The sequence below is a fragment of the Taudactylus pleione genome, unplaced genomic scaffold, assembly GCF_031769625.1.
Source record: "Taudactylus pleione unplaced genomic scaffold, aTauple2 ptg000851l, whole genome shotgun sequence".
NCBI lineage: Eukaryota > Metazoa > Chordata > Amphibia > Anura > Myobatrachidae > Taudactylus > Taudactylus pleione.
The window spans coordinates 575014-588247 of NW_028285253.1; positions in this window are offsets into that span (position 1 = coordinate 575014).

Consider the following 13234-nt stretch of genomic DNA (forward strand, 5'->3'; position numbering starts at 1 on the left):
AATGTATGAATGTACTGTATGTATGTATGTGCAGGCCCGCCAAGAGCCGCGGCAGGCCCATGTAACGGGGCATGGCCTAACCGCGGGAGGCGTGGCCATGCCCCCTTCCCGAAAAAAAAAAAAAAAAGCTATGCGGCGCTGCGCACTGGGGAGGGGGGGCACTCTGAGCCCCCTCAGCCCTGCTCAAAGCCAGGGGGGGCACGATCAGTGTGATCGCTCTCCCCCCACAGGCATAGGAGACTGCTGTGGCTGATGCTCAGCAGCCACGAGCAGTCTCCCACTGCAGCTCAGCACACGCTGTGTGCTGGGCTGCTGTGAGGGAGGGGGGTGAGTGGGCGGACCCGGGCCCCCACCGGGCCCCTCAGGAAGCCCGCTCCCCCCCCTCTCGGCGCCCCTGTGTATGTGACCCTGTCTGCCTGTATGTATGTATGTATGCATGTATGTGACCCTGTCTGCCTGTATGTATGTGTGACCCTGCCTGTATGTGTGTATGTATGTATGAATATATGTGTGACCCAGCATGTATGTATGTGTGACCCTGCCTGTATATGTGTGTGTGTATATATATATATATGTAGAATGTAAGCTCTCACGAGCAGGGACCTTTTCCCTCATGTGTCTCTCTTTACATTTTCTTCTATTCTTTACTTCCCATAAGGGCACCTAACATGTGACTGCCAACTCCCGTCTGCTTATTGTGAGTTCTTTAATCGTTATTGCAGCAATGTATATAAATCGTGTCCTTGTCCTGCACTGTAATGTACTGTAAGTTACTTGTTTCTTGTTCACTTATTAGTTCCTGCCTGTATGTGTGACCCTGCCTATATGAATGTATGTATGCATACCCTCCAACTATACCGATTTAGCCGGTACTGTACCGTTTCTAAAGGTCTGTACCAGCAAACAAGGGCTGTACCAGTGGGCAAGGCCGCCAGTGTCCTGGGCCCAGACACAAGGGGGGTCCGTCCGTCACTGCTACTACTGCCCGCTATTACCCCCCTGACAGGAAGACAGTGACAGCCCCACCCCTGCTGCGGCACAATAGAGTGAGTAAAGTGACTTGTCATGAGTCACTTCTCACTCAGCCCCCTCCCGCTCCGCTCCATCTCCTTCCTTACCTACACAGCATTTTCCTCTGATCACTGAAGCCAGCGCGGTGTGGCGTCATGATCACGCCGCACCGGCTTCAGTGATCAAAGGAAAACTTTATTGAGTGCACGCTGAATGAGAGAGAGGAGCCGAAGTGGGCGTGTGGTGTCGTGTGAGTAGCCATCCGAAGCAGACAGAAGAAGGAAGGAACGAGTAATGTAAGGTAAGCATGTCACTCACTGTGTGTTCTTTCTCCCAGAGTCCCGGGCCATTGATTCTTTATTCAAACAGTCGATAGAGCACAGCCCCCGTGGACACGCCCCTTTATATGTAACCATACCCCTTTTGAATGTCGCCATGCCCCTGTAGCAGGTTTTCCCTGTGAAATGTTTAGAGGGTATGTGTGACCGTGCCTGTATGTGTATATGTATGTATGTATGTGTGACGCTGCCTGTATGTATGTATGTATGTGTGACCCTTGCCATGTATGTATGTGTGTATATATAGCGGTTATATTATGTGGCACACTTTTTTGGGGCGGGGTGGCGCGGTAGCATGCCCGCTATTACCCCCCTGACAGGAAGCACTCTGGGTACCCTGACCACATGCTACACCTCTGTATAGAAGGATACGGTAGTTTGTGCATTACCTATAGAGAAGGACACGGTAGTGTGTGCATTACCTATAGAGATGGACACAGTAGTTTGTGCATTACCTATATAGAAGGACGCGGTAGTTTGTGCATTACCTATATAAAAGGACACAGTAGTTTGTGCATTACCTACTGATCGCGCCCCCCACTGTCTATGCGCTGGACTGAGCAGCACTGCAAACATATAAAAGGATATGGTAGCTTGTGCATTACCTACATAGAAGGACGCGGTAGTTTGTGCATTACCTACATAGAAGGACACGGTAGTTTGTGCATTACCTACTGATCGCGCCCCCCACTGTCTATGCGCTGGACTGAGCAGCACTGCAAACATATTTTTTTTTCTTATTTTCCCCTAAGGGGGCTGTGGCCACGCCTCCCATGATAAGGCCATACCCCTTCACTCGGGCACGGTACGGCACGCCTGGTCCTGAGGACCGAGTTTGAGAACCACTGTCGTAGTTTGTGCATTACCTACATCAGTGTTTCCCAACTCCAGTCCTCAGGGACCAATAACAGGGCATGTTTTACAGATCTCCCAGCTGGAGCATAGGTGTAGTCATTACTGGCTGACACACGTTTGAGTGATCTACAGATGAAGCTAATTATTTCAGTTGTGAAACTGAGGACATCTGTTAATAATGCACTTTTAAGCTTGCCGTACACTAGAGACCAACTTTCAAACAAACCATCCAACCATCCAACTAGTTGGTTGGAATGAAAATCTGGAGCAAATGACAATCACAAGTTAATAAAATTTTCTAGTACAGTGGTTCTCAAACTCAGTTTTTAGGACCCCACACAGGTCACGGTTTGCAGGTTGCCCAGCAGGTGCAAAGGTGTAGTCATTACTCACTGACACATTTTACAAGATCCACAGGTGGAGCTAATTTTTTCACTTGTGATTCTGTGAGGACACCTGGAAAACATGCACTGTTTGGGGTCCTGAGGACAGAATTTTAGAACCTGTATGCTAATACATTACCAGATTTTCATTCCAAACAACCAACTAGTTCAGTGATTCTCCAACTCGGTCCTCAGGACCCGACACAGTTCACGTTTTCAAGGTCACCCAGCAGGTGCACAGGTGTATTCATTACTCACTGACACATTTAAAAAGTTCCACTGATGGAGCTAATTATTTAACTTGTGACTCTGTGATGAGACCAGGAAAACATTTACTGTTTGGGGTCCTGAAGACCGAGTCTGAGAACCTGTGAACTAGGTGGATGAAAGTTGGTCTAGTGGAGAGGCTCCCAAACGCGTTCCTCAAGGCTCCCCAACAGTTCAGGTGACTTAATTAGTACCTCAGTCAATTTGATTTACTCATCTGTGCTCAACCATGGATATCTCTAAATCCTGAACTTTTGGCCAGCCTTAGAGGTCCCTAAGGGCTGGAGTTGGTTAACACTGTCCTACACAGAAGGATATAGTAATTTAAATTCTTTTAAAACACACTTTTTTAGCATTCACAGATACTTGTATAATAAGTTTCATGCCTTATATCAGTCTTTGGACTTGTTTTTTCTCAGGAATAGTAACAATCATAGGGAGCGATGTATCAAGCTTCCTACAGTGGTGAAATGGACAAATGGAGCAGTCCCCCATAGCAACTAATCAGCTTCTAGCTAGCATTTATAAAGTACATTCTATAAAATGATAGTTCCAAGCTCTTGGTTGCTATGGCAGCTCTACTTTTTCACTCTTAAGGCGGCTTGATTCATCTGCCCCACAATTGCAAAGGTGGAAAAAATGAATACATTGTATCTGTCAATTACCATACTTGCCGACTCTCCTGGAATGGCCGGGAAAATCCCACAACCTGGGTGGCGCTCCCAGCTAGCCAGAAAAGTGGGCAAGTACCCCCGGACCCCAACCCCAACACAAATCAACACATACCCCTGCAGGTGGGGTGGGGTGGCGGTGACACGATTCAAGCTGAATCGCGCCATTGTGGCCCCGCTGCTCACAATGACAGTAATTTTGACATTTTGTAGTGGGAGCAGGGCGATGATGATGCAATCACATGGTCTATGCCCCCCTAATACCGCGTCAAGTCCCTGCGATGCCCCCTTATGCCATGCCATGCCCCCCCCTGCTGTGCTTACATGGCTGCCCCTCCAGGAGGCAGAATGTTGGCAAGTATGCAAATAACATACGAATACTATAAATTCAGGTTTTCTCTGGATGGCCCTAGCCTCAAGCTGCATACACACGTAAAGATTTTCTGTCCAACCATCCAACTAGACAATCAGCAATTTGCTCCCAAACGCCGGAAAATGGACAAAAACTGTTGTTTCAACAAATTGTTTAGATCAAACATTTAACAAACTTGTCTGACGACCATTTTCATCTGTTTTCTGGCATTTAGGAGCAAATTGCTGATCATCTCCCATACGTTACCAGATTTTCATTCCAACCAATCACCTAGTTGGATGGTTGGACAGAAAATCTTTCCCACCTATATATACAGTCAGGTGCATAAATATTGGGACATTGACAGAATTTTCATATTTTAGCCTCTATTCACCACCACAATGGCTTTGAAATGAAACAAACAAGATGTGCTTTAACTGCAGACTTTCAGATTTAATTTGAGGGTAATTACATCCAAATCAGGTGAACGGTGTAGGAATTACAACAGTTTCTATATGTGCCTCCCACTTTTTAAGGGGCCAAAAGTAATGGGACAAACTAATCAATCCTAAATCTAACTTTCACTTTTTAATACTTTGTTGCAAATCCTTTGCAGGCAATTACAGCCTGAAGTCTGGAACGCATAGACATCACCAGACGTTGGGTTTCATCCCTGGTAATGCTCTGCCAGGCCTCTACTGCAAATGTCTTCAGTTCCTGCTTGTTCTTGGGGCATTTTCCCTTCAGTTTTGTCTTCATCAAATGAAATGCATGCTCAATCGGATTCAGGTCAGGGGATTGACTTGCCCATTGCATAACATTCCACTTTTTAGCCTTAAAAAACTCTATGGTTGCTTTTGCAGTATGCTTTGGGTCATTGTCCATCTGCACTGTGAAGCGCCGTCCAATGAGTTCTGAAGCATTTGACTGAATATGAGCATATAATATTGCCCGAAACACTTCAGAATTCATTCTGCTGCTTTTGTCAGCAGTCACATCATCAATAAATACAAGGGAACCAGTTCCATTGGCAGCCATACATGGCCACGCGATGACACTACCACCACCATGCTTCACTGATGAGGTGGTATGTTTTGGATTATGAGCAGTTCCTTTCCTTCTCCATACTGTTCTCTTCCCATCACTCTGGTACAAGTTGATCTTTGTCTCATCTGTCCATAGGATGTTGTTCCAGAACTGTAATGGCTTTTTTAGATGTTGTTTGGCAAACTCTAATCTGGTCTTCCTGTTTTTGTGGCTCACCAATGGTTTACATCTTGTGGTGAACCCTCTATATTCACTCTTGTGAAGTCTTCTCTTGGTTGTTGACTTTGACACATATACACCTACCTCCTGGAGAGTGTTCTTGATTTGGCCAACTGTTGTGAAGGGGTTTTTCTTCACCAGGGAAATAATTGTTCTGTCATCCACCACAGTTGTTTTCCGTGGTCTTCCGGGTCTTTTGGTGTTGCTGAGCTCTCCGATGCGTTCTTTCTTTTTAAGAATGTTCCAAACAGTTGATTTGGCCACATCTGATGGGTCTGTTTAGATTTTTCAGCCTAATGATGGCTTGCTTCACTGATAGTGACAGCTCTTTGGATCTCATATTGAGAGTCGAAAGCAACTGATTCCAAATGCAAATGTCACACCTAGAATCAACTCCAGACCTTTTACCTGCTTAATTGATAATGAAATAACGAGGGAATAGCCCACACCTGTCCATGAAATAGCTTTTGAGTTGATAGTCCCATTACTTTTGGCCCCTTAAAAAGTGGGAGGCACATATAGAAACCATTGTAATTCCTACACCGTTCACCTGATTTGGATGTAATTACCCTCAAATTAAATCTGAAAGTCTGCAGTTAAAGCACATCTTGTTTGTTTAATTTCAAAGCCATTGTGGTGGTGAATACAGGCCAAAATATGAAAATTCTGTCAATGGCCCAATATTTATGCACCTGACTGTATATATATATATATATATATATATATATATATATATACATACATACATACACACAGACACATATATAAAATCCTCTATCACATACCTGGAAACCCCCCTTTGCTAATCCTGCGTTTGCCCCTGTAACAGTTGTAGTGCATATGCCACTTAAAAAAACAAACAGTAATTTCACAAAGTACAAAAGTGCAGTTATGCACTCACCTTAGCAGACATGCACCAGTTTTACGGGTAAAAAAATGGATTTATGGACTGAGTTGACTGTATATTCAGGGGTGTAAAAGTTTGTACTTTCCAGTGTTGGGCAGTGCAGGGCTAAATGCAAATTAGGTGTATAAATTAAATTTGAAAAAAGAGAGATTTAGGCCCTGATTCAGAGCAGGACGCTCTTTCAGAGCGCTCGCTCTGAATCAGGGTGGCATTTTTTTTTTTTGAGCCAGCCTTCTGGCTGCTCGCTAAGCTGTACAGCTTTAGCGAGCGGCCAGGTGATGGCTTGCGACGAGACCCTTGTGGTAAGGTCTCGTCTGCCGCAAGCCCCAGTGAGCTTCTGGCTGTAATAGAGCCAGAAGCTCACCACTGACATCACTCGTGATGTCAGTGGGGCCGCCCCCAAACGGCAGGCGTTCCTTCGGAAACGCCTCCATTTGGGAAGCCACCACCCGCCTACAAAACGGGGCAAGCTGTCAATCAATATCGACAGCCGCCCTGTCTTGTAGTGAGCCCAGGAGCGATGGAGCTGCCGTCACTCGTTGGGGCTCACGCATGCGCATGCGAAGCGGCACCGGCTCCGGTGTGCGCATGCGAAGTGGGGGACCATCAACCCGCTTGCGAGCACTGTGCGCTTGCGAGTGAGTCTGAATCAGGCCCTTAGTTTCATAGAATGAGCTGTTGTGGTTAGGGCCTGATTCAGCAAGGATTGCAATTGCAAAGCTGCACGCAGGCAGCTTTGCAATTGCGATGTTGCAATAACGCAATAATGCAAATGCAGCAGGAGCTGCTGCATTTGCGATCCCAGTACTGTGAGGGAGGTCGCAGGCTGGGATAACCCTCGCGACCATTGGTGGCTGCGATTGTGGCCGGCGCCGGGCGGTGGGACAGCTGAGGTTGCCTCAGCTTACTCAGGCTGGCCGGCTTGCGACCCAGAAGACTGCGTACGTCCACGCAGTCTGCATGCGATTGAGCAGTACCCATTCTGCACACTCGCAGAATGGGTCCTGTGCACACGTACGTGCAGATTCCCGGGAATCTGCGTTCAACAGTACACTACTGAATCAAGGCCATAGAAAGCACAGTTATGGAGGTATCTACTGTTTAATGAGTGGTCTCGCACACTTTCTCTCCCAGTAAAAGGACATGTTAAACTGAGCAGTATTTTAGGAGAACAGAAAAGTGTAAAGGAACTAAGCAGGTGGCTCTAGCAGTGGCGTAACTAGGCTACTTGGAGCCCAGGGTAAATTTGAAAAGGGAGCCCCACCCGCCCGATGTGCACGTGCGGCAAACAAATGGGCGTGGTAACTTAAAAATGGGGCCTGTCAACATGACACACCCCTTTATTTTCACGCTGAACATTCCTATCCATATGCACCTTAACCCCAGTATGCAGTTGTGGTCCATCTTATTCAGGCCCATAGTAGTGCCCCTTATACAGTATCCCCAGTAGTGGTCCCCCTTATACAGCCCCCAATTAGTTCCCCTTACTCAGTACCCCCAGTAGTGGTCCTCCCAAATGCAGTGCCCCATGTAGTGTTCCCCCTTATGCAGTGCCCCCAGTAGCAGTCCCCACAATGCAGTGCGCCCAGTAGCGGTATCCCCTTATGCAGTGCCCTTTATATAGTGCCTCCAGTAGTAGCCCCCCCTATGCAGTGCCCTTTATATAGTGCCCCCAGCAGTAGTCCCCCCATGCAGTTTTCCCAGTAGTGGTCCCCCAAATGCAGGCACCCAGTAGTGATCCCCCCTATCCAGTGCCCCCTGTAGTAGCCCTTCATATTATTGCCCCCAGTAGTGGTCCCCCCAGTGCAGTGCCTCTAGTAGTAGGCCCCTGCTATTTTATAATGCCCCCAGTGGTAGTTCCCCCCCCCCAAGTAGTAGTCCCCAGTAGAGGTTCCCCTCCTGATTAAGTGCCCCCAGTAGTAGCCCCCCCTTCCCAGTAGAGGTCCTCCCAATAATGGTGCCCCCAGTAGTAGCCACCCCTCCCCCGTTGTGCCCCCACCCCCAGTAGAGGTCTCCCCAGTAGTAGCCACCCCCCTCCCCCGTTGTGCCCCCAGTAGTGCAGACAGGTTTAAAAAAAATATATATAAAAATATACTTACCTGAATCCACGCTGTTGCAGCTCCGGTCCGCGACACCGCTCCCGCCACCACCCGCCAGTCCTCCCGGGCTGGAGCGCTCAGCATTATGGGAGAGACGTCATGATGTCATGACGTCTGTCCCATTACCCACTGCAGGAGCCGGACGGAAGCCCGGCTCTTGCAGTGGGTGCTGCAGCAGTCAATGAGAGTCTATCTGACTCTCATTGGCTGCTGTTTAACACATGCATTGCCGCCAGCGCTGGCGGCGATGTGTGTGTTATGCGCAGCCTGAGCCCGCCTCCTAGCGCTATTGGGCAAGCGCTCAGGGGGAGGGAACGGGCTCAGCTGTGCAGCACAGGACCGGCGCTGGAAGCCTAGCGCCGGTCCTGTGTAAATGTGTAGCGCTGACCGCACTCACTGCGGTCGGCGCTACACTGGTGGCTACCTAGGGTGGGCTGGACCGTGGCCGGTGGCGCCCCCCCGCACTGCCGGTCCCACGGCGCCCAGGGTACGCACCCTGCCCGACCCCCCCTATTTATGCCACTGGGCTCTAGAGTGGAATGTGATGTTTTTACTGTTTCCCCCATATGCAAATCAGATGATGACAAACTCTCTTATCAGGAGATGGTTCGAAAGACACCTAGAAATATGCTTGGTGGAAGGTTAGGTTAAAAAAAAATCCTTAAACCATAGTAATAAAGGTATAATTTGGGGTCTTAGTGGAATTCCTGTCCGTGTGAAATGCATTTGTGCACAATCTACACACTTATCAAGCAAAGGTACAGCTACAATGTTGCCTTACAAACCTTTTTAATCATCTTAGAAGAGGGTCTGAGGCTGGGTACACTCTGGATGACCCGGCAATCTTGCCAATGGTCGAGGCGATTTACCATGCAAGATTGCGGTACACATTAAAAGTATTAATGAACAACGTAATGATCACTCGTTACGTCCATTAAACTACACATCCCTTCATGCAATATGGCGCGCCGACAGCCGCATCGGGCCCGGGTGATGGGGCGTGGCATAATTGTGAGAGGCGTGGCCATGCCCCCTTAGTGAAGCGGCGCTGTGAGCCCCCTCAGCCCGGTGCATAGCCAGTGTGATCACTACCCCCACAGCCATAGGAGACTGCTGCGGCTTCTCCCAGTGCAGCTCAGCACACAGCAGCATGTACTGGGCTGCTGTAATGTAAGAGGGAGAGGGGGGGCAGCGCAGCCCACTGGGCCCCTCTAGCAAGTCCAGGTAACACTGCACAACAATAAAAATGTTTCCGATGTGAAAATAGTTACTTCTAATTGATTTCAGCATGCAAAGAATGAATATGACATTTAAAACTCTCAGTTAGCTCTGAGTTCCGAGATATAGCCCATTTATGATGATGTAGGGGTATTCCCAGTGAAGTGGGCAGAATGGAGAGAATCTTACCAGCAATCTGCGTTCCGCGCAGAGGGGGCGGGGCCTAATGACCCAATTAAATGAATCAGTTATTTGTCCCCGCCCCTATTCAAATATATGTGATACACAGGATTACCCACACAAGATAACTGTGGAGTGACAAGCATAGTGAGCGATTCCACCAAGACATTTCAGCAATGGAACAAAGATATCAGGGGTAGGTGAATCACTACTGTTGGACAGTGACAAGAGATGCCCCAGAAGAGGAGTACAAGGGACAAGCAAAGAGAAAGCACCCCCATGAATAGGCCACTATATTAGATAGTACTTTCGTATGCTGTATGTTTGTTTTGTATGCAGTATGTTTGTTTCGTATGCTGTATGTTTGTTTCGTTTTGTGTTCTTATTTGTGATTGATTGAATTAAAACAACTGTTATTTATTTTCTATCAAGAAAATATCAGATTATTTTAAAATAGCTTTTCATTATGACTATATTACTAATGTACATACAGTATAGTGCAAGTAGTGTAGCTCAAAAAATAGAGCTAGTAAAAACATTCTGAAATCATTTTAGTTTTTCTTGACCTCAAATTAGTAATGTATGACTATTTTTAGAAAGGAAACAAAATGAAAAGTATTAATTTGTTGTTCAGAGTAAATAGTACACGCTCCCCCCCACCCCTCGGCGCCCCTGCATGCAGTATCTTCTGATCAGCCGTGCATATACAGCAGATCAGAAGATGTGATGAATGACACACGAGAGCATGCAATAGTGCGTACACACTAGACCACAGGTTCTCAAACTCGGTCCTCAGGACCCCAAACAGTGCATATTTTCCAGGTCTAACAGAATCACAAGTGAAATAATTAGCTCCACCTGTGGATCTTTTAAAATATATATCAGTGAGTAATGACTGCACCTGTGCACCTGCGGGTGACCTGGAAAACGTGACCTGTGTGGGATCCTGATGACCGAGTTTGAGAACCACTGCACTAGACAATGTGGGTGATTTGTCGTTCCAATTCATCTAAAACCGGCTTAAGTTAGAATGTTTACAAACATCATAAGCGCCATAATAGTGATGTTCAAGAATGTTTATTGATAAACATCACATCACCCTGGAATCAGACAATTATATTCAATCTCTACTACAGCCAATTTGTTCCCTGACATGGCCAGTGTAATACATTACCCATGGTCATACAGCAATTATAGATGTGCACAGACCCGCGTGATTTGATTTAGTTCTAAATCGACGTCGTGTTTTGGTTTTGGCAAAACCACCCAAGTGTTTTGGTTCAGTTTTAGTTTTGGCATTGGATTTCTTTAAAAATTGAAAAACCAGCTAAAATCATATAACTTGGACCTGTTTTACTTCCTATAGTATTATTAACATCAACTGAAATCACGAGGGAGAGACTTAAATGCAATCCAAAATATGCAAGATTCGGTTTTTAGTTCCGAACTTGCGAGAAGTCCCGAGTCAGGACTTGGTTCTCCTCGGAACCTCAAAGTGATCCGAGCCGGTGCACGGTTCTACTCAGAACCCAGAAGTTCGGGTATGTTCAGTTTTCAACAAAACCAAATCGCTTATCTCTAACAACATCTTACATCCAAAAAATGCTTATTTTCACTATTTCACACTCCAAGCTCATACCTGAATCTACATACAGTCACAATAAATAAAGAGCTGGTCTAACATGGTCACTCTTTTCTTGAGACCAAGGGGCCAGTTCATCAACACTAAAATAAAGTTTTTAAGGACATTTTCCTTAATTAATGTTATTTTAGTATTCATGAACACACTTAGCACAGGAGATATCACTGATATCTCCTTGCTAAATCCCTCTGTGTTAATTTCCACACTCCCCATACTAATGTATGGAAATTATGCTATTCATCAAATTCCGAATATTATGTATTTTCGGAATTTGATGGAGTTACTATCCACCACTGTGAGGTGGCAAATAGCAGGTGACACTTACCTGCTTCCAGCTGGTGAGGTCCCCCGGCATCCTCCCGGCGTCCCCCGGCGTTTGGTCCGTCCTCTGGTTCCTGGGGCTGTGCAGACACGTGTTCTCCCAGAAGAACACAATAAAGTTTAGAGAAAATCTTTTTTTTTTCTAAGCTGACTGTGGGCTGCTGGGAGAACACGTGACAGCACAGCCACCGGAGGCGCTGCCACGGGCAGGTAAGTGCAGGGACAGGGGGGTGGTGAGCAGGGGGGGAAGGGTTTGGGGCGGACACAAACTTACCGCCGCTGTAGGCAGTGCTGCGCATGCGCTAGCTTTACGAATGTAACAGCGCATGCGCAGAATGGATTCCAGCTGCGGTAAGTTAGTGTAGATAGAGATAACTATCTATTTCCCGAAAAGCTGTCATCGCAAAAATGACAGCATTTCGGAATAGATAGTTATGGGGAGGAGGAATGATGAATTCCTCCGGTAATTAGGTAGAACTCCATGCGAGTTCTAAACCTAATTACCTCCAGAGAGTTTTAAGGTATGATGAATAGGCCTCCAAATGATTGCAACACTGTGTGATCCCCACATTATCATGGAGAGTATTTAGTATTTTGATTTTATTTTGTTACATATTTTTATAAGGACAGATTTTAGTTATGTCCATATCTGACAGTCCTTGCCCTACAGGAACATAGAGACATAATTTTCCTTTTCATCCTAAGAAGTGAATTGCAGCAGGAAGGAAAAGAAAATCACATATCAGATAAGAATTCTTTGTGTATCAGCTATGCGTAGTGAAAGCAGCAAATAAGCATATTTATATGTACAGAGCCTAGCAATCTGCATATTCACAGGGAGAAAATGCCAAGGGGAGGGGGAGTGTGGCTGCCGTGTATGAGCGAGACATGGGGGGTGGCATTATTCATGAGAAGAGAAATGGGACATATTAGCATATTCAGTAATAGAAGAGGCAGAAGCAAGGTTTGTGAGGTGTGAGGAAGGGATAGGGAGGACTGGGTGCTATTGGCAGATAAATAAACCTGAGTCAGTTGCAAATAAAGATACATACAGTGAAAATGACTGAAAGTTGAAAATTGTCTATAGTGGAAGAGTGCAAGCTCTGGTGAAAAGAAATCTAATACCTTGAATAGAATCAGACATTAGCAATATCTGCCCAGCAACCAGGAGATAGGATGGATAAACAGCGTTCTGGAGTCCTCGCTGATCTTATGCAAATGTCAATAAACACTAATAGTATGAGATATTAGATCTGTTACTCACCTGATCTTTGTATTCACGTTCTGACTTTGACCAGTTGTGCTGAAACCATTTATTCTTTGCTAAAGAGAAGATAATGACCTCTTATTAACAAATAATTAAAGAATAGTCTTAAAATTTACTTTGTAAATCATATAAAAAATTAATGTAATGATTTGATGAAAAATTACCTTCTTACCTATCCGCAGGGGCGTATTTATAATGGGTGCAGCAGGGTGGGCCGTGCACACGGCCTCTGAGTCATGGGGGGCCCACACTGCACACCCTGCACCCATATTTAGTTTATACTTACCTTTCCGCAGTCTTCAGAGTGCTGTTCTGCAGCGCAGGGCCGGCACTGCAGAGCAGCAGAAAGCACAGGGAAAATGGCAGCGGCAAAATCAAGGGGACAAATAACTTAGGGCTAGTGACACTACACCAGGGATACCTGCAGCATGGTGCCCCCTGTTATAATGTCAACCAG